Below are 23,548 nucleotides of genomic sequence, written 5' to 3'. Positions count from 1 at the left end.
CTAATACACTGTAGGAAATTTTATGATTACCAGTCCTTTAGATCAAAGTTATAGAGAAGTACACGTTTCAAATTGCTCTTCCAAGTCGTATAATATTTTTATCTGATCTTAGAATTCTTCCTGATTTCTGATCTCTCAGTTATCAGTCAAGATGCTTCTAAGGATTTACTCGTATGTCCCACATAAACCGCCACCTCCGACTTACGCTTTAAGTGGGGAGGGCTTGACCACGATTATCGTTCATTCTGACATTAAGAGGGATGTAATAAGTGGTTGAGTTTAAAAAGCCAATTACCTCGTAAAACTGTTGAGGAGTTTTGACAAGTTCGACATGAGGTGAAAAATGCCATAAGAATTCGAAAAGAAGGTGATGTTGAATTGCATGATAGATGATAGAGAAGCTCGTGTTCCAATCACACTAAATTAGATCCTGAAATTAACCAAGGATCATACTTCTTTGTTAAAGAAGCTCTTATAATAATAATTTATATAAAATGTAATTTAAGCAGAGTTTTAAAGTTGTAATTTTAAAATTCTCAGTAGATGCTTTTACAGGTAAACATATCGTAATCCGTAAAATCACGAATAGTGGTTGGCTGGTAAAATTAAACCTGATTTCAAGAAAATAATATTGCAAACTTACTTCTGAAATTAAATCCAGAGTAAGTGAACATTTTTAATCTAATAAAAGACAATGAAAGCGAAGATCAACATTCAAACTTTTCAGTTTTAGTTCATGATTAGACTAATTAAATCTTTCTTATAACACGCAAAATTAAAAAAACTAATTTATGTTGGAAACTTTATAGATGATAAAATCGTTAAAAAAAGATTTACCACAAAAAAGCTTTTTTTTTAAGTATCAAATTATATTGCAAAAACAAGTCATAAAAAAAATCTGAAAAGCATATAAATGTTTCTACACACATCGGAATGATATTCAGCCCCAATACGCAATCAAATAAGAATATGCAGGGATAATGCTTTAATTTGGTACAAGTTTTGTTTTTCGTTCTGGATCAAGATTTTGATTCTTTTCACCATCTTTCGATCCTCTTTTTTGCGAGATTCTAATAGAATTGCAAAAGTCCAGGCCTCGCACGGAAACAAGAAGTTATATCATTTCGCAAAAATTATTAAACAGAGACTAAATCCTTTGTTTGAACTTTTTAAGTATATTACAAACAAATAATTTTTGACGTCTTAGTTATATTATAAATAAATAAAACTCTGCTTGAGTTACAGTTCCTAATTTATTGATCGTTTATGTCACTAACCGTTATATCTTAATTAATGTTATTAAATGATTTAACGAACTAATTTTGTTTTCGACAGAATCTAGCATTTCAACCTAGAAGCAAGTACTGCAGAAACATGCAATCCTCTAGAATGCGTAAGAAATTAAGAAGAAACTATCAACATCTTTCTGAGAGAAAAAGACCATAATGCAATGACCACTAAATTCTCTCTATATAAGGTTTTTACGAATTTTAGGGAACGTACTTTCAAATTACAGTAAGCCGTGTCATAACATACATACTGTTGTAGAGACATTAGATAATTTTTGGAGCAAGAGAAAGGAAACATGAGCAAACGCCTTCGCCGGGAATCGAATCGCGTACCTCTGGAATACGCACCCAGCGTGCAGACCACCACACCACGAAGGCATGCCAAGAAGGCGGGAGAAATACCTTATACAATACTAAGAAAGGAAACAGGCCTTTTAGAGGTTCTACTTTAGTTTACAATGTTTACGATACCTTGATTTCGAGAATAGTCTCAATTCAGTCTCGAGACAAGCTAATGCTTTTATCAACTAAGCAAATACTTTTATCTACTAAGTAAAGTTCCCCACTTTTTTACAACTTCTCTTCTGTCTAGTTCTGTCTTTCAAGTTTTAATACATTCGACAAATAATATTTTTTTGGAATACTTGAAAAGAACTTTAAGAAACTGATCATCAAATTTAAGAAAAATTATAGTGATAGTTGAGGATAAATCTTAAAAAGGTAGCTTAGTTGGTTCATTTATTATATCAATGCAAGCTAAAATTATCAGTTTAAGATAAAGAATGTCTTTGTTAAGGATGTTTTAAGGGAAACTGGTTGATATTTATATTAAACATGTAGACATCAAAATCCTCATGCAGTTAGCCCATTCAAACGTTTGGTTTATGTAATTACGGCAAAGCCTCAAGAGCGATTTGCCTAAGGGGACAGACATGTTTCACATGGGGAAAATGACGAAAACGCCCATGCAGCCAGCCCGTTCTCGGGATTCGAACCAGAAACCGAATATGAGACAGCTATTAATGATTCGCTATTTTAGTAAATCGGCTACTGACATGTCTTCACAAAAAAAGAAAATCTATATACTTTTTGAAAAATTACACATAAAAATTGAATTGCAAAATGCAATTCCCGCTATTTAAAATATAAATAATTGACTAGTTGCTTTTAAATTTGAAATCTAGTGTATAGGGATGAACTTTTACTAAGAGAGAAGGAAAGAAAGATAATTTCGTATTCATATATATCGATCTTCGTAGCTGCTGACTTTTAGCTTGAATCTTCATACATGTGAGCTTCACAGCCACGCTAAGTTACCGTTTAATATCAGTTTATGGTCGATGGTAGATTTACTTTGAGTGATTTGAATAAAAGTTGATAATTACGTAAAGTCACTAGATTTTTTTGGCAACTGGAATCTTGAAATTCTGAACTATCCCTTTATCCTTTGTAGAGAACATTTTTAGAGAAACCCGCTTATGTTTATGTTAAATATACGGAGATAGAAATTCCCATGCAATCAGTCCGTTCAGCCGCTGGCAAAAGAAGATGAGACAGATATTGGTAATCGTGCGACAGCTATTTACGAATCGTTAACAACCGAAACCTGAAAATTCAACCGTGCGCTGGTCAGAAATCGAATTTAAGACATTTTAATTTCCATATGTAGTTGCTGACAATGATAACTGGAAGGCATGCCTCTAATTCATTACATCCCCCTTACAAGGGGACTCAGGACAAAAGGCGAGGCTAAATAAGATGGGGATGACTTTTTGTTCACCGCATTTCGTTGAGTCTCACTATACAACCATTAAAGTTTTTGGTCAAACCTGTGACTCTTTAGCTGCAAATTAATATTTTGACAACTAGATCACAAGGATTTATGGGAGAAATGCCTTTAATTCCTTACAAAAAATTTCTTAGTTCGTGATCTATAACTAGTTTGTTAGGAAGAGATGTTTTAAGCTGGATTATAATAAAGAGGAAAATCATGAAGTACATAAAATAACAATAAGGAACAATTAGATGGGTATAATTATTTCGAAAACGAGTTCACTATTAAATTGTGCGTATAAGAGTATTAAATGATAGCTCATCTGCAATCTCGGTTCCATGAACAGCACGTGCTAGGTTGTAGAGACATTAGGTATTTGTTGGAAGTAGGCAAGATGAAAAATTAACAACGCCTTCGCCGGAAATCGAACCACGGACCTTTAAAATACCGTTCCAGAGTGCAGAACCACTAAACCACGAGGGCATGCTAAGAAGGCGGGGAGAAATACCTTATATACTTCCCCTTTTAAAGGGTGACAAGGGTTTTTAGGGAACCCAATCGCCAAATCCTGGGTGGGGAGAAATAACCATCCACCACCCTTTTAGTTCGGGTGCCACTGTAGAGACATTACATATTTTTGAAGCAGGCAAGATGAAAAAATTAGCAGTGCCTTCGCTGGGAATCGAACCACGGACCTTTGGAATACCGGCCCAGCGTGCAGAACCACTACACTACAAAGGCACGCTAGGAAGGCGGGAGAAATACCTTATAAGGTGAATAGGCTTTCCGTGGTTTTTGCTAAAGGTAATGAGACAAGAGTTTTTAGAAAAGTTCTCTAAAAATTCTGTACAAAAGCTGATCCTTCAAAGTCTTTGCCGTAATAAATAGCCTAATCCAACCTAAATTATCAATCGAGTATTAAAAAAATTAAATGCATTCCTTTCTGTTTTTGAATTTTAATATTCTAAATATTTCTTACTCAGCATTTAAATGGGATTTCGCTTCTTCGTAAGGCAACATACTAATTTAAAAAAATGAAACTCATTTTCTTATATGCTTAAACGAAGAGACGATTTTTTCATACTGAAACAAATATAGTTTTATATTTCATATGGAACATTGCACTTGAAGTCATACAGGCTATGAAAAATAAGTCCCAAGTTAATCGTTAAAACTGCTTATGCAGAACACAATTTCTTCTCCTAAATCATAAAACAAACAGAACTCGGTTGCATGTTGATCCGTTAAATAACTATGAATATAGTTTACGTATACAGAACTAGAAATAATTTTACATGCCACAGGCGATTTACTGCAACATAAATCTCAAAGATGCAAATGGAAAATGTCTTAAGAAAGTTATGGGCTGTCTTCACTCTTGCTCAGAAATAAGGATAATAAGTATCAAAAGCTGAAACAGATCTAACAAATTTTTTCGTAAAGGATCATTCATTTACAAAATTCATTTTATTTTCAGAGTAGATAAAATTAAATACAAATGAGAATAACTAATCAATTCATTGATGTACTTTGCAGTTTAAGGAAAATGTCTGTTGAAAGATTCTAACAAATTGAAAAACAATGTTTTAAGAAGATGACTTTATCATGAAAAACATTTATTTATTTATTTTTGAAAACAGAATGAAAGTATAATGCCTACACTTGAAATAATCATCATAAACTTTTAATTTGAGGTTTATTACTCCTTTTTTTAAAGATAAAATTATTATTAACGTTATCGAGATCTCTGCTAGCTAATTTTTTCTCATTTCATCCAAATTCAATTGGTTAAGGACCAAGAATATGTTTAAAATAGCATTTTTCATGTAAAGAAATAATCAGATGAATATCTACATGTAATGTAGACTGCAATTGTTACTTAAATCCATTTCTAAAACTACCCTAGCAATAAAAGCTACATATAGTAATGATATAGTAATTATACAAGAGACAATGCACAGTTTACTCTATTGCTAGCTACACCAAACTCGTGTAATTTTAATAAGGTGCCCGCATTTATTAACTATTTTTTACCTAAGGTGCAGTACTATGCATTTCATATTAATTATCAAGTCTTTGAGTGAAATCGCAATTCCAAAGGAAGCTCACTGGAGCCTTAAATAAGACAAGTTTGGGCACATCGTCATAAAATTGAACTGCAAAATTAGTATAAAATACATATTATCAATGCAACATTTTATTTAATAGTTTCTAAACTAATTCATGTTTCCCTTTTCCAGAAAAGAGGGGGCAAAAGGACGAACATTTTATCAGGACTAGTATTCCTTCGAAATTGCCTTGGGAAGCATCAATGTCCTGAATGGGAACAGGGAGCTTACTCAAGCTATGTTCGTATATGTTGGAATGGACAACACAAGTAAGAAGGGTTAACTTTACCCTTTATTCTCTACGATATTACAGGTGCTCCTGCACTTCGGGATACAAAGACCAACCACTTATGGTCTGAACGTAAAAATATAAGAACTAACTATTTAAATAAGAGCTAACTTTGAATACTTTACGCAGATGACTAACACTAAGGTTGGCCTTTCAGATCATTACGTATGTAGAACGCAAACTGCGGAAAACTACAATATGTCTTAGATATCAGAGGACGAAACCTCTGGCCTTAAAAGCGGACAGCAACTGCTTGAATGATCTCGTGGAATACAGTGGCAAGAAAGCTCACAATCTCTCCATCTAACTCTGTTCTTGGCGAAAAGCCAACTTAAATACTTAAGCGTTAGCAAGTACAATTTGCTTAAACAATTTAACGCGTTTATTCTGGCCGGAAGTGGAAAATAAGAGAGGACAGTAAAATTTTAAAACAAAATAAACGTTAGTCAAACTTATGATCCTTACAATTTGAACAAACACAGTAGAAATACAAATAATTTAGGAAACAAATTCATAAACTGTTATGATCATGAAGGCTTTAACTAAGAGGCTTTAACTAACTTTAGTTAAGAGAACAAATCCTAATAGAAATTAATTTTGTCTTATCGTGAAAAAAAATCTCTAATTTTGATTTTGTTTCATTCTTCGTACCATATCTCGTTATTTTTTATTACTTTAATTTATGCGATATTTTAATTTATTAATTACATATTATTATTAATTTAAATTATTAGCATTTTTATTTACCTCTTTATATCACATTATATTTTAATAGTAATTATTTATCTTTTTTATATATTTTATTTATTGTTTATTGCTCGTGCCAAATAGCTCCGGCACATCTAATTTGAGTACTGATAAAGCCTGCAAACTGTATTGATTCTACATTATCTGAAATTAATTATAATAGTTTATGTTTAAAAATTATGATTATGATATTTTAAGTTTAAAGGGTAATGACTTTTTGACTTTTAGAACGATTTCTTGAATTATCTAAGGAATAAAATGAAAGTAAGAATTATTTTTGGAAAATGTGAAAAGACAGAACAATTATCACTTAACATGATTTCATGTTAATTCTTCTTTTGTAAGTTTGACAGCACAGGCGTTAGTACAGAGTAACGTACAGGCATAAGTTACAGATAGGGGAAACTTAGCTTAAACAGCGAATTTATTTTGACATACTTGCTGAAATAGCAATGAGGTATGCTGAAAGGAGTTTCAGGCGTTCGTTTGACAACTACGAAAATGCCCATATACCAGTCCATTCACGGCATTTAAATCCGCGCTAAACTACCGGTATTCAACAATCTTAATAATACGGCTTCTGGTAAGGTAATGGACAACGTATTTCCGTTACTTTTGTTTACTTCTTAATTAGGCCGAATTTCAGCTAAGTAAACAATTTATAAGCTCACAAAGAAAGTAGTCATTCTAGATTAATACATAAATTTATAGTCCTAGAATATGCAGAAACCTTTTATCCTAGAATACGCAGGAACTGATAATTTTGAAATTCACAGAAAATGATAATCTTAGAATCTTACTGATACAGGAACTTGTAATATTCACTCATAAAGTGCTTATCTTATAAGCAGAAAATACGCCAAATAAATACAATAAGAAAAATTCTTGTGAATTTTCTCGATAAAATAATTTTCCTTAAGTCAGCCATAAAAACGTGTGTTTCCAAAAATACAAAATTAAGTAACCTAATACATAAAAATAAACCTCACGATTAAGGTTATAAAATATTTTCTTTCTTCTTTCCGCATGCCCTCGTGGTGTAACTTCTTTTCTAACTTTAACATTCGACGAGCATTCGGGAGGTCTGGAGTTCAAATCCCTGCAATGGCTATTGCGGATTTCTTTAATTTTTTTATATCGAAAAATTCTAAAATATTCTACAAGTGGCGCCCGAACTAAAAGGTAGGGGACGATAATTCGACAGGATTTGGCGATTGGGTCCACGAATAACCAATCGCCCTTTGAAAAGGGAAGGCATAAGGAATTTTCTCTCTCCTTTCCGCATGCTTCCGTTGTATAACTGGAAGCACGCTTGTGCGTTTTCGGGAGTTTCGGAATTCGAATCCCGGCGACGATTTCTTCCCTTTCCTGCCATAGAAAAATTTTAATCACTCTAAGAACACGTTGTTCGGGTACCTTAATTGCACACGAAGCACTTGTTTTAAGAAATACAATATGAAAACCCTTTAATCGCATTTTAGTTTTATTTTTCATAAATATTAAATAAGTATTTGAAACTAATCATTATTATTTTACAAAAATATTAATTAAGTAAAGAAAATAGGAGAAATTTATTAAAATTTTAAAAAACGCATCATGAAAAGCATTTGGATTTATTTAAAAAACAACGGCACTATATTTTTTCTAGATCTTGTTTTAATATTTAAAAGATATTATTATAAGTTAAGATCTTGTTTTAATATTTAAAAGATACTATTATAAGTTAAGATCTTGTCTTAATATTTAAAATATATTATTATAATTATACACTATCAGTATTTGAAACTAATCATTATTATTTTTAAAAAATATTAATTAAGTGCAGAAAATAGGAGAAATTTATCAAAATTTTAAAAAACGCATCATGAAGATTTATTTAAAAAGCAACGGCACTACATTTTTCCTAGATCTTGTTTTAATATTTAAAAGATATTATTATAAGTTTGAGAGATATAATGATTAGATAAGACAAGAAAGCCTGGACAGAAGATAAGCTAGTGGCGCCATCTGTTGATGAAACCAGAACTAAAACATAGTTTCTTTAAAGGCCGAAGGCAAAGATGGATTAGAAGTAGGATCTTTAACTAGAACAGAAAGATTTTTTTGAATGTGAAATGCCTCTAGAAAATCTTTTCTAGAACGTTTAGTAACTCTCTGAGACCTCAGTTGAACTCCACGACAGTCGTTGTACTTATAGCTCTTGCTTGCGTTCTGAGTAAGCTTTTCAGTATAAATTTTCATAACACAGTTTCATATACACATTTCATAATGATCATTATTTTTTTGGCCTGTGTTTAGCCATTTCTTTTTGGCTTATTGAAATTTGCACTAACTTGCCAGAGCTGACGAGGCACTAATCATGCATCGGCTTCTTTGCATGTAAGCAGAGATGTAACATTGCTGCAAATATTGCTGTTTGCATACTCTGCAAATTATTGACATTTGCTTCAAATTGCAGTCCTACTGTAATTTTGAAACTCCTCAATAAAAAGATTACAATACGATTTCTTTCGAAGAATATAGCAGACACATTTTTGAAATGCCCAATATACATTTCTGCTCAAAAAATAAACAACAAAAGCAAAATAATGAATAAAACCAAAACTTTTTAATGGATATGCTTGAGATTGATCCAAGAGATTCGCGTGGCATTGCTATACTATACAGCAACCAATAATGCAAAGATATACGAAAACATATTTATTACGACGAATTATGGCATCACGAAAGACCAAATGGATCGAAAGAATTTGCAATGGAAATATCACGCTAATAACGGATATGATACCTCCTAGCTGAAATGCATGCTTGACCACGGCAAGTCAAGCTGGCAATAATGGCGTTAACTGCTTGTTGTGGCAGTAGCGTCCATTCCTGTAGTAATGCATGTCGAAGCTCGTGGAGGGGCCTCGAGGCACACTTCGACCTGCTATCAGTCATTCCAGCATGTGCCACACCACCCATGCTCTATGATATTTAGGTCCGGGAATCTGGGGATCTAGCAGACCACGCACGGCAGATATGGAATAGTTTCACTCTCCAGATAACTCCGCACCACCCTCGAGCTGTATGCTGAATGTGAAAATTCTCTTATTCTTTTAACACCAGTTTAGTTAGTAGCAATCACTCGCTAATCAGCTCAGAACTACACCGCTTGCTTTCGATCATCCTCTTATACCAAACAAATTTACATACTTCTGGAAGGGCACAAAACAGAAAAATCACAATGTAGAGCATAGAGCAATTTAAAATCTTAACTGGTCAATAAAACTGGAAATGAGATTTACAAATAGCACGATAGTCAGGTGAATTTTAATTCAAATAAGAAATCTTTGATTTTAATCAAAGATATTGCATATATTCCATTCTTTTAAATTATGGATTGACCATCAAATAAGCATAGCTTAAGGCATTTTTTCCCACTTGAACTTTTCCACGTTTTTCCACTTGGTTACTTTTACAAATTCTATTCTTAATCTATGAAATATTTAATTCTGAATTTTCTTCATTGCAGACAAATTAGCAAAACTAGATCTTTAGCATATAATGAAATGTTGCGAATTCTTGAATACTTTCAAATTTCATAGCTGTCACGCAGAGGGATGTTCATTTTTTTAGATATCCCATCTCTTTTCCTAGTAGGATAAAATTATAGAACACTCCCCCACCTCTGCCGATGATTTCAACAACCCAATGATTGTTGAAGGATGATATCGGTGCTATCTTTCTCCCTGATGCCTGTTTGAAATTCAAAACCATTGTCGGTGTATGAAAATGTAGGAGGCAAGAATCGTAGCAACCTTCAGCCGGTCGTTCTACGCGCAATAAATAGCTCATAATAAAGCTCGACGCACCGTCGGATGTTTTATTTCGATTTTTATTTATTTATTTATGTCGCTGAACGGGAACAGTAACGAGAGAAGATCGGAATTTATAGCTTTTTATTGCAGTATTATGTCCAATTTGGAAGCGCCGTGACGTGATATGATTTGACTACGACACCCCTTTTCTACACAGTAAAAAGGGGAGACACACATTTCTTCCCTTTAAAAAAAACTTCCAATCGATTTCTTTCTACATGTAACCAACACATCGCAACATATTTTGAACGAAGTGAATGATTATACAATAAAATCTACATCTAATTCAAACATTCACATATTATATTAAAGTATCAATGTGTTCTATGAAATTTGTCTCATACAGAAGACAGTAAACATTCAAATACAGGTATTTAAGTGTAAATTTTGGTAAGATGTATCTTCTGTTTAATTATTTGAGGAAGTTACCATAATTCAGAAATTTTTTACAAACCTTATTATTTTCTTATAATATCGCTTTTTTTATGATAAGTAAAATTAAGGAAAGCACATGACTGCTACACACATCAATTGATATCCTGTCGTTAAAGAACTTCTGAAAGAGGTATATCTCCCTTCTATGAATATTACAAATGATAGTTACTAAAACCTAAACACTCATTTGGATTGCTAGAATATGATCCAATTTTTAAACCATTGTTGTCGACTTCCTTGCCTATTAAAGACATACAGAAAGATTTATTAGCTTTTACACCATTTCTAGGCAACAAACTGGAACATGAATAACACTCCCTTAATTATAATAAGAATTTTATACATAGAAACTAAATTGGGTTAGCATATTTAATTATGGCAAAGTACATTAAGGTTATTTAACTAAACAGAAGATTGATTAGTGCACATTCTGAAAACATGAGTTACAAGCAATCACAAGAATATTACCAATATCCAGCATACTAAATCTTTTAATACTATTTTATTTTGAAAGAAAATTTCATAATTTTAAAAGAGCAGCAATTCCTGCTATGCGCACATGAAATAAATATCATAAATGTCATCGTATCTTTTGTGAAAACTGAAACTTCTCATGTATAACATTGCATTACAATAAATAACATATAAACAAACAGAAGTCGAACTTGCAATTCATTAGAGGAAAAATAAACAAAATGAGAGTAATTTTAAACAGAAACCATGCATTCTGTCCTCGAAAGCGTGAAATCGATAAATTTACAATTAATTTAAATAACGATTTATAGTTATTCCTTGGTCACACGATTATTTTACTTTTCACATTGCATATTGGATTTTTTAATCTAAAATATGTTCATAATGTCGTCGATTAACTGATAAGTGGCAACAATGTATTCGTGAAAATAATTTTAAGAAAAAGCTGGAAAATTAAACAATACAAAAATTTCTTATAAAGAAGTAATATTTTATAAAATCATTATATTATTTCATTTTTTTTTCAATTTACAAATGATATTTACTAGAAATGAGTTCGAAATTTGTAATATTGGCATCGAAAGCATAGGGACAAATGATAGTTATCACAATTTAAATGTTTTTGGGAGCAACTTACTTTAAACATTTCAGTGGGGAAACATACGTTTTGATCTTCATAAAAGTTTTTGCCATACGTTGCTCACGAGTTTAGATGGGCATTGCGATTTTGCTTTATATCTTCTTATATCTCAAAACATAACATTCATAAACATCTTATGAATAAAACTGAAAGCTGATGAATCATCGTTTATTCAATCTGTTCTATGATAATATTTTTAAAGCTTTTTTATGATAAAAATGTATAATAGTTTGAATGACACAATAAGGGTGGCCTTAAATAAAAACAGTTTTTTACGTAGTTCTGTTTACAGAGTTTAATTATTTTATGATAGTCCGTTAAAAATAATTTTCAATACAATTTTTTTTCCAAAATAAAGTAGGACTGAAAGTAATAACAAAGCCAATGAAAGAGAGCATCGTCTGGAGCTGGATTAAATTTAGTTCGTGCAACGTATAGCGAATAAGAAATATACTGAGCAAATAATTAACATTATTGAATAATAAACATTACTGTACTATAATCATTACAATAAAGACTCACAAGGCTTACTAATTTGTAGTGCTGTACGTTACCGATCCTCTAGCTGGGAGTTTGTATAAGGTAATTTAAGAAATATAAGATGAGAGATAATTTAAGTAATATTAATGCTACATATAAAAGTAGCTTCGATTATTCTTTGAAATTTTTCGGTAGTAATACGTATTTCAGAACCAAAGATAACATGCGCCGTTTTATAATATTTTCATCCTGTTTCATAGCATAATCGTAGAAGCTTTTGAAAATACAATAAAGTGGCATTGCAAGTTAGCACGGCCAATAGAACAAGTAAAAGAAAGAATACTAAGATAACGGGAACGATGGACGTATTGTTAGTTTGATTTTATGGTTTATCTTTGACTAAATTTCCAAAGAAAAATATTCTGAACATTTTGCACCGTAGTTATTTGAAGCGCATGATAGAAAGGCTTACCCATTTTTGTATTGTTGCCGGAAAGGAAGTAAAATAGCTGCAATAGTTTTGAGAGACGAGTATTATAAGATAAGAGGCTAAGAAAAACCGTTTTACTTATGATACATTTTTTTTTTATTTTGATGCCGTCAAATCATGATATGTTGAAGTATTTCAAATATTGTGTTTGCACCGCTTTGGAAAAAAAAAAAAAAAAAAAAAAGTTCTCACTATGCTTATAGATTTGAACTGAGGACTTTTGCACCGCCGTAAATTCCGGCGTGCTAACGGGGCTTACAATGGTAGAAAGAAGTAAAATAATCAGTATTGCTTAATAATTTACCTCGATTTTCACGTTTATTTTTGACTGGCACCCCCTCGTTTTTTTCCCATATGTATTCATTGTAAGTTTCTCTATAATATCAAAAACTTAGTGAAGCCAAGGTCTTGCGTTCTCCTCAATAGAATTAGAGATAGAATCCAGAGCCTATTCTATAGATCCTCAATAGAATAGGCTCTGGAATTTTCTGCGCCATTTCTTTCGTGTGGATGATAAAATTCATCTTTATAGACTAAGTTACTTGATGAATACTTTAATTGCAAGAAAAATTCAGGTAATGGGCAGATGAGTTGCTTATTCTGACTGAACTTCATATATGAAGTCTGGAATGCCGTAGAAAAGAAATTTCAAGTCGCCATGCCGTTCCCAGAATCCTGCGGGGATTACGAAGCTCGTAGCAGAATGGAATTTATTGCCATAAAATATACTTAGCATTACCAATGTAGTAAAAAGTATTCAGCCTTTTGTGAAATTGAATATAGTTAAAAGCAATTACACATCTTAATTCTTCTAATACATCGCAACTGCCTCTCTAATATTTCAATTTTCATTTTGTACCAAGCTTGCTACACGATTATAAGTAAGTAGACTTTCTTATTATATTACATTTATCAGACATTAAAATCCACGTTTCTGAACTAAATTTCATCAAACTAAATTCTGAAATCCTCGTTAAAGTCTTGGTTTTGTCTTCTGCAGTTTAATTTTGCACAGTCATGTTACAGAAACCTAACGATATCATCCATCATATTAACTGTAACGAACAGTAGCGGTAAAAAGCATAAAATTTACAATATAATAGCTTATCTAACTAGTTTTCCGAAAAGCATTTATATGCAGTTTGAAATGCTGGAAAGCACACTTATGAGATAAGTTTTGTGTACTCCGTGTTAATTACTGAAGTAAAAAAAGTTTCTGTTGAGTAATGGAGACTTGTATTTACCTTACAACAAAATACTCATCTATTACCTATAGTTATTTTTCTATGGTTAGGAAATACGCAACTGTTGCATAACTGCTGAAAAGCAACTATACTAGTAGATGAATGGAAAGCTCGTCATCTTTAAAATCAGGCAAACGGTTATTAAGCTTTTAAATGGCATTACTTATACAGAAAATCTCTGTGCATTTTAGGAAACTCTAAAACAGGTCTCTGTTTTTCAAACAGTAGAAATTTTTTAACATTTTGACAGAATGAGCGTGTTAGTTTAAAACAGTTTCTTAGTCAACGCTACTTATTTCTCTTTATGGAGGTGATAACTGGGCCTGCTGCAAACCATGATATGACTGCCTAAGCATAACTGAACCACCACCGTGTTTTGCTGTTGAAAGCAGTTTAGATCGCTAAGTTTCTATTGTGTTTCCTTCGCATAAACTCATTCTGCGTTGGAGAATATTAAGACATTTATCAGAAAAGAGTATTTATTTCTACTGATCTGCATGCCACGTTTTTCGTACATTAACACAAATGTAGTCTCCTTTTTAGATTTATTTGTGAAATAAGAGGTTTTGAGTTAATATTTCTGCGTAAGTATTCTGCTTATACATTTCCCTTCTCACTGTATGTGTCGCATCTGGGCTCCTAGATGCATATTAAATTCAGCATTCATCTTTGTCGCACTGGCTTTTCTTTTTGACATAACAGTCTTCTTTAATGTCATTCCGGCTCTGTCAGAAAATTTCTTTTTCCCGCAACAAGGGATTTTTCACCTCCTTATCATTTTTTTTTGTAAAGTAATAGGAAGTACGTCCAGTTGGTAATCCAGAGGTCCGGGATTCGAGTCCCAATAAGGGGATAGCTGATTCCTCACGTTTCCTAGCTTCAAAAAAGTTCCAGTCGCTCTAAATGGGGCATCTAAACTGAAATGTGGACGACGATAATTCGTAGCCACCTACATATGGCGATTGAGTCACCTCGTCGTCGGTCGCCCTTGATATGATGGGGGGTGTAAGTGACTGTTCTCCTATTTTACCTCTCCTTCATGCTGTAATTGGAAGCACGACTAGCTGGCAATTAGGAGCTACGGAGTTTGAAACCCGGGAAGGGCATTGCTCATTTTTCACGTTTTCTACTCAGAATCAAGTCTAATGATTCTACATCGATTGTATCTCGAAAACAAGTGTTCCTGGGAATACTGTATGTTGTTATGCTTTTAAATACAGTAACTCGATACCATCAATTATTTAGCAGCTAAAGGTATAGATGCACACAAAAGAGTTCGGCGCAAACAATCTGACTTTTTTGGAACTCAGTCAAGCCCCATATTTTCCTTCATCACGAACTGAATTTTAGAAACCCCAACTAAAAATTGAAGTTTTAGACAATTTTGAGAAGGTATGTAAAATAGCCATGAAAAAAGTGATGGCTGCTTTCGCGGTTTACTAAAAAATCTATGGAAACACAATTAGCTTTTTTAATCGCAGTGTTTCCGTTATTCCCTGTACGTTACTCAAACAAACGGAATGAAAATAGCTACATGGTGTTTATTAAGCAAAATAGTAAAGAAGTACATAAATTCTATTAGATAAATTTCTTAAATAATTTGGATAGAATTTTTTCTAAAAGAATTAATTAAAGTTTATAAAAGTGATAGATAAAAGTGAGAAGTAAATTTAATTCCCTATTTATTTCTTTTACCTTATTCTACAAACGATATTTCTATTTTTTTATTTTTATTTATTCGCATTTTTTAAATTTATGTTTCAGTTGGAAAATGCCTTAGAATATTTCAGCTCCTTGAAAATGAAAATACTACATCAGGTTCTCTCTAAATGTTTTCCATAAGACAAACATTCGCATAAATTTTGAAGACAACATATCCTGTTTATAAAAAGTTCAGTTTAAGTCCATTTAAGAAAAGGAATAATGGGAAAAAAAGTTTCTTTCGGTTTTAGAAGTATAAGTTATAGAAAACAAAACTTTCAATAAAATTTTAACTTTCCTTTTATCTGAATATAAGTCGGATAACAAAATAATAAAAAATGTGTAGTGTTTATAATTAACAATGAATCATAAAATTTATAAATAAATTAAATTTTATTTACGAGGGACCAAACGGAAGTGATAGTTTACTTAAAGCTCGTTGCTATTCCTTCAATTCTATGTCTTAACATAGAGTTGGCGGCAGGTCATGTACTAGCAACATCAATTTTTTTATATTTTATTACTTCAAATGAAATGTTTTAGAAAAGGAACGATTGATGAACAATTTCATACATTAATAATCTTTTGCTTCGCATTTATTCTTATCAAATATTTTAAATAAGAAATGTTATTCAGTAATATTTAACAAAGAATTCTATTATTAGAATAGTACGAAATATTGCTTTACCAAACGAAAGGTACGAAAGGTTCTTACGAGACGAAAGATTTTATCTACTTTTTTGTATTATTTAATCCATCAGAAAAATTATTCAGTGTTTTATTAACACGGAAAAGACCAATTCCTTAACAAAGGAAACGTGTGTGTGTGTATTTAATTATGGCAAAGCACACTAGGGCTATCTGCCTAAGGGGAGGGATGCCTTCGTGGAGGACTTTCTAAGGGAAACTGGCTCGTATACACGTTACACATGGGGAAAATCACGAAAACACCCATGCAGCCAGCCCGTTCGCGGGATTCGAACCTCGGACCGAACTACCAGTGTTCAGCGACTTTACCGCTCGGCCGCTGGTGGGCCTCCTTAACAAAGGAGTGTAGAATATATTCATATAAAAAAAAACTGAGCTATATTCTCGGAGTCTTAGCATATCCTGTTTAGTTTTCCCAAATTTAAATTAGAAATAAGGAAAAAATATTTAAATTGCAGCAAAAATTACTTATTAAATGAAGTAAAATTAATAATATCATGCTAGATAAGGACGTTTTCCAGCAAAAACCTCTAACGGAATAGCATTAGACTATAATTAATTGTAGAGAAGTAAGGCATTTCGGGAGAATATGATACAAATTTCTTCTTGAAGAAAAAAATTTTCAGAACATTTTCTTTTGTGTTAATAATAATCTGGTTAAATTTCTTCTTCATGGGAAGCAAAAATTTCTAGGTTGTTGTTAACATATATAAACTATTGAAATTTTTCTCCTTAAAAATAATGGATTCCAATCTCTATAAAGGGAAAGAATTTAACATTGAATTTTCTTTCGTTGCAAAGCTCATATTATAAGGTTTTTCTTTCATCCATTACAAATTAAATGCGAGGATATATATGTAAACAATCAGATTCTTTGCTTAAAATATATTCAACTCTTATATGTTTCGTTATTCTAGGAATCACAGTTGAACTATTTCCTCATTTTGTTAGACATTGTTTAGATGTAAAATAATAGACTGTCTAATATGTAAATGCAAACTAAATATTTACCGAGTTAAGCAAAATATTTATTTTAAATGGTACCTGCTTGTAGCAGCATTTTTAACATTATTATTTATGTTAACAAGTGTTCATAGAATATCATTGTATAACAGAGTTTTCTGATAATTTTTCTAATCTAAGAACAACATTTTGTAACTCAAAAGCACTTGGTGTACAAAATATCTCTTCTTCCATTGGTTCGTGAAACGATTTACGTTATAATTTGCAAGATATTTAAAAATCATCAGATGAAAGTTGTTTTGTTTACATAGATAATTATTAATTAAAATGCTACTTCCAGCTTTTAAAGGCCATGATATTACGAAATTTCTATTAGCTGTCTTTACTTTACAAATCATTTCTTCTTATTAAAACTTTTTACTTTCATGAGTTTAAAAACAAGGCTGTAGCTAGATTATATATTTACTGAAGGATAACTAAAAAATATCAAATATTAAGAATTTTCCCCCTTAAAATAATGTATTAGTCTGAACAAATTATACAGTTTTGTAAATTTTTAATGTACAATTACATGAAAAAAATATCTATTGAATTTTTACACCGTTTTCAGTGAAAGGCAAATAATGCAGTATTTTACTGGGAGAATTTACTGATCATTTGGCATTCAAGATCTTTGTCAACAAGCCGGCAAATTCTAACCCACATAAAAACACTATTTTATATTTCATTAACAAATATTTTTGCATGTTTCGTAATCTTCATAATAAAATTATCACTCGCTTGAAAAATATTTATTAAATTTCCATGAAAAAATAATTTAAATATTTGGTTTTCATCTTACTTGAACATCAAATTGTTTAAATGATTTCTCAGCTAAATTCAGTTTTAAAACAAAGCATTTCAGTTTCTGACTTAAAATTTCCAGTATTTCATTCTGGTTGACAATGAAAAGTAAAAAAAAAAAAATACGTTTGATAAATATAACGCAAAGCTTACTTTATAACCAAGAATTTAGATATTTGATTAAACTATCACTTAATTTATAATATGGTATTAATTTTCTGAATTATTTTGCAAAAATATCATTTTGTTTTTAGTAATATTTTTGCAAAACTTTTTTTTCATAAAATAAGTTGTATTCTTATTGACATTCATTACTCTTGGAAAATTTGTTTATAAACGTATGAATTCTTAAAAAGAATACATTGTAATTGCTTCATGATAAATTAGTTAAATTCAAGGTAAATTGAAACTTACCGCCCGATATTTGTTCCGTCCAGAAGCCAGTCGTCAGAATGACGTGATAAAAAAAATTGTTCGCTTGCTCATGGCAGCATATAATCAGCGGGCAATTTCAAAATCTAAACTGACAGCATCATCTTTGATTCGGCGGTGGTGAAAACGAATTAGGACCGCTGCAAGTTCCACCGAATTGTGGAGTTCTGAAGCGGGGATCGCCAACTCCCGCACTTTTTCTTCGCCAAACTAATCATTCGCCAAAGAGTCTCAGTCAAAAATGCGTGGACGCTCTATTTTCTACGAATGTATTATATATTACATATCTTGGTATTTTTTATTGTTCTCTATAAGTCAAGCGAAATGATCCTTCAAAAAATTTAATTCAAAATTTTTGAAAATGAAATAAGAGCAATAATTAGGAAAATACCATATTCGCCTGAATATTAGACGCGTGCTATATCAGCTGAAACAAAAGTAATTAGAGATATTGAAAGCTTGTATAATAAGACTACCTGTCACAAAAGCGTTGAAATGCTAAAGTATTTTACAAGAAAATCAATTAAATATTCCAAATACCACAATTCAAGGTGAAATTAACGAACTACGTTTGTTTATTATAAAAGCTAAAAATAGAAGAAAATAATTTTATTACAAGTTTTTTTTTTAAGTTTCAAATTTAACGTTTGCACAGTTTTCAAAGCAGCATTTTAAAAAATCAACATCATCCCTTATTCAGAACAGCAAGGTACAGAACATCATCAATCAACAGCATAAAAGCAGACATAAAAAAATTAAATTCTCCGTTCATTGGAAGAAACACACAAGGAGTTTTTAACTTGAAAAAATTCTCTTTATCTTAAAACTAATAAGTAATTTGGCTTATAAAAAACTCAAAGAAAGACCACTTATTTTACCCACTCATCAATGTTCCCTTTAAAAGAGGCTGCCCTGTATTATCAGGGTTAAACCTGTGAGAATTAATTGCACAATTCAAAAAGTCTTGCCAGGATAATAGTAATGAAAAAACGTTTTCTCACTCACATAGTTTAAATATCATCAAGTGACACTTTGTATTAGGTTTAAAAAAAAAAAAGCAATATCGAATGAAACTATCAATTGTGAACGCGATCAGATACAAGCCATGATTACTTAACGCAATAGCAAGCCTTAGAAGGTTCAAATCTGTTTGCTGCAATTTGTTTCCATTTCTGAGAGCTGAAAAATTTTTAGAAATGTCAAAATCTTTCCAGATGAATATCTATCCTGTATAAAAATATATGTACACGGACATATTTAAATCAGTGATATTAAATTGTCCTGATAATCAAACACTATGCAAAATAAAAACAACGAACTTTTAGTACTTTTATAGCGTTGAAAATGAAAATTTTGCTGTACTACCTACGGAAAATGTTGCTGAACCTGCTATTATACGATAATATGGTTTAATTTCCAGACGTCCTAGTTCCCTAAATAAAATCCATTCAAAACTTTGTTTATAAAAAGTTATTCTAAAAGTATACAACTGTAGGGCTACAAGCAGACATTGGTCTCGATTCTAAATTCGGAAAAAACCCAAAAGTTCTTCTCTTCGTAAAGTTATTACAACTCAATATATCCGCTCCATATCCAACGTAGTAGAAATTTGAGGTACTTCTGTGTTATAGAAACCACCTTAATAGAAGCCGCCAAACTTTCAGAATGTGCCAAACTCTGGCAGCAATGCTCATAACCATTCTTCAGGCAACCATGCTTATAACAATCCTTCAGGCAAGAAACGGCGCCATATTCTTATGCATTCTCTTTATTGTATTCCAAGTTCTAACTGTTCTTACAAGCAAACTGGTATTTTTGCTTTAATTTTAAAATTAAAATGGTGTGTGTGTGTGTGTGTGATTATGGCAAAGCCTCGAGGGCTATCTGCCTAAGAGGAGGGATGCCTTCGTGGAGGACTTTCTAAGGGAAACTGGCTCGTATACACGTTACACATGGGGAAAACCACGAAAACGCCCATGCAGCCAGCCCGTTCGCGGGATTCGAACCTCGGACCGAACTACCAGTGTTCAGCGACTTTACCGCTCGGCCGCTGGTGGGCCAAAATTAAAAATTAAAATGGAATTTGGTTTGAAATGAATAAATTAAATATGAATAAATGGTTAATGGAATTTGCCAGCAAAGGAAGAAATTTCTGCAGGCATATAGAATTTTGCCGCAAAATCTCTAAAAGGAACAACGAGAAGATGCGTTTGGTCGATGGTCAGTGCTTCTGGGGTTCGTGCGATGCCGAGTAAATTTCTAAAGTATGTTGAATTTTCACATGTTGATAATATCTGCCAACTTATAATAAATATGGATATTTCGAGAATCATTTTTTAAAAAATCGCGAAAGCACCAACTTGCACCCGATGATTACCTTTTACATTTTCATCTGTAAAAAAAACGCTAAACTGCGCCAAGATGGTTGCGTTAATACGTAAGTACCAAATTCCATCAGATCATACATTTAAAATTTGCAGGAAGAAAAGCATCTCACCCATTGTAAGTATTATAGAACAATTAATTTATATGGCGCGAAAACGGCTTTGTAACATTTAGGTTCGCAAATAAATCTGGAAATCTGAACAAAAGAGAGAGAAGAAATACTCTCATGAGCACATTCCTCTTCATCGCAGATTTCAGGGAAGAAAAGGCGTTTTCTATTATCCCTATTATTATTTTCTTAAATTATGTTGAATAGTTAACAAGTAATTATGAATAATTTAATAATGATAATTTATTAATTATGCACTATTACTTTACAATTATTACGCTCTAAAAAATCAGACATACTAGAAAGCATGATTTAGCAAATTAGAGGTTTAGAATACTGCAGGAAACTGTAAATCCGCCATGTTTTTTTCAGCTTATATATCAGTTATCAAAATACACTGAAGTGTTTGTAGTAGAAGGAAAGTAACATTAGTATGCTGCCTATATATCACTTAATGTGAATCTAATGAACACAAACATTCAGAAAACTTATAAAAGCTAACATTACATTTCGAATAGATGAAAAAAGCGGATTATGCCTCAATCATATGGTTTGATTATTAATGAAAAGCTCAAAGGACAAAGGTCGTACATATATTAAGAATTTTACACTTTAAAAATTAAAGAAATGAATGAACTACGATATTTAACAACAGCGTTATTTATAAACCTTTTATTATATATTTAATGAACTGGTCTAACGACATCTACCGTTTTTAATTTATTGTGTACATTACATGTAAGTCAGTTCTTGAATTATTCAACTTTTCTTTGGGCTGAAAAGGTTAGAACGCTGGTAGTTCGACCACGAATCAAGTCCAGAACCTAAAAAACTTCGTGGGTGACGATTCTAACGTGAATGCATCTCGTTCCCTCAAATTTCTTTTTTTCTCTTAAAAAGTCTTCATCAAGGCATTTGCTCCCTTAGACGGATTGCAGTCATGTTTTACCGCATGTGTGTAACAAGCAAACATTTCTTTATAATTATATTAATGTTAAGGATATCAAATATTTTTCTATACAAACATATTTGTGATAACATTATAAGGTATTTCTCGCGCTTTCTTGGCTTGCCTTCGTGGTGTGGTGGTCTGCACACTGGGCCGGTATTCCAGAGGTACCTGTTTCGATTTCTGGCGAAGGCGGTTGCTCATTTTTCATCTCTCCGGCTTTTCCAATTAACCTAATGTCTCTACAACATTTTTCACTCTCTTTAACAATGTTTAATTCTCATTATATAATTAACATACAGTTAGACTAACATTCGAAAATTTATTTTATTTCTTTTAAGATGGCTCAAAGAATGTGAAAAAGGGATCATGCATCCCTGTCTCTTTTTTGCAGCCCTGAACTTGGCTTTCAACGATTAAATGGCGAATTTGAAAATTTTTGTCTTATAAATATTATAGAAATTCTTTATTTCGATCAAATTACGATATAAGCCTATAGACATACTATTATTAAATGACAATAGGTAAAGATTAACTCATTTGCCATTATGTTATCATTACTTACTATTAGAAAATCTACGTTCTTCGATATTTCGTTTGCAGTGTTTTTCTAATACAATGTACAAGAAAGAAGTCGTGATATACAAGCTTAGGCAAGCAATTAATGAATAGGATATTCGATCTTTGACCTTTAGCAGAATTTCTCAAGATAATGAAAGCGGTAAGATGTGTTCATTATCTTTTGATAGCTATAATTCATTACTTCTACAAACCCTAAGGCTTACTTGCAGAAGCCTAAACGTCAAAAATGAGGAAACTCTTGATTTGTGACTTTTACCTATGAAGTGCACAGAATTTATTATCTGAATTCTAAAAAGAAGCTAATGGCTTTTTTTTATAAAAAAAAATTAAATAGTTATGAAAATCTATTTTTAGCAAGCTAGAATCCAAGAATTTGGATCTTATTCATACTATATTAGTGTATAGAAGCTTCTATATATAGATCAGTGTAACTGTTGAAAACAAAGTCTTTAATCTAATAAAGTTTCGAAAATAAAATCTTTTAATTTAATAATATCTCGAAGACAAAATCTTTTGGTCTAATAATACATCGAAAACAAAATCTTTTCATCTTTAGTCATAATAAGTAAGAAAACTAACCTTCATTCTTTCATTCCATCACCTATTATCCCCATATGTTGTAATGTTATATAAATTTGAAGAATTCGAAGATTTTACACCAGAGCTTAATTTGGGTGTAATTCAGAAAAAAATCCGAAAACAAGATAAACTAATCAAATGCAGTTATGATTTAAATTTGTTTTATTACTCATAAATTAAATAAAGAGATTTCGCGGAAAATATGATATTTAAAAACAAGAAATGTCTAATAGTTCAGCCATTTCCTTCCGAATATGTTTTGTCTAAACCAAACCAAACGATCCACATAGTGTTGCCACAGCATCAGTTAAATGCTTGTTGATCTGTAGATATTAAACCGATATTAAAAATTTAAGTTGGGAACTTATTTTGAGCACTAAAGATTTTGATACATGCTTTGTTCCGGCAAAAGTTCCCCGCGATCTTTTAATATCTAGAAAAATTTTTTCTTATTTTTAGAAAAGCAT

At 31.8% G+C, this 23,548-nt stretch overlaps 1 protein-coding gene across 4 annotated transcripts in view; it reads right to left on the bottom strand.

The window, feature by feature from the left end:
- The window catches only part of LOC118187928 (lactadherin-like), an 80,985-nt gene extending 57,686 nt beyond the window's left edge, over window positions 1-23,299 (bottom strand). For 3 of the 4 annotated variants that reach the window (XM_035358224.2, XM_035358226.2, XM_035358228.2), the window contains exon 1: window positions 18,460-18,616. The gene's annotated coding sequence lies outside the window, so the exon portion shown is untranslated. Of the gene's footprint in view, window positions 1-18,459; window positions 18,617-23,081 lie in introns of those variants that run through there. The other variant, XM_035358225.2, reaches the window with a different exon arrangement.
- Window positions 23,300-23,548: the final 249 nt, after the last annotated feature.

This window comes from Stegodyphus dumicola, chromosome 6 (assembly GCF_044657685.1).
Source record: "Stegodyphus dumicola isolate Sdum_Otavi_A_Nest chromosome 6, ASM4465768v1".
Classification (NCBI taxonomy): domain Eukaryota; kingdom Metazoa; phylum Arthropoda; class Arachnida; order Araneae; family Eresidae; genus Stegodyphus; species Stegodyphus dumicola.
This window is presented reverse-complemented; position numbering and strand designations above follow the sequence as displayed.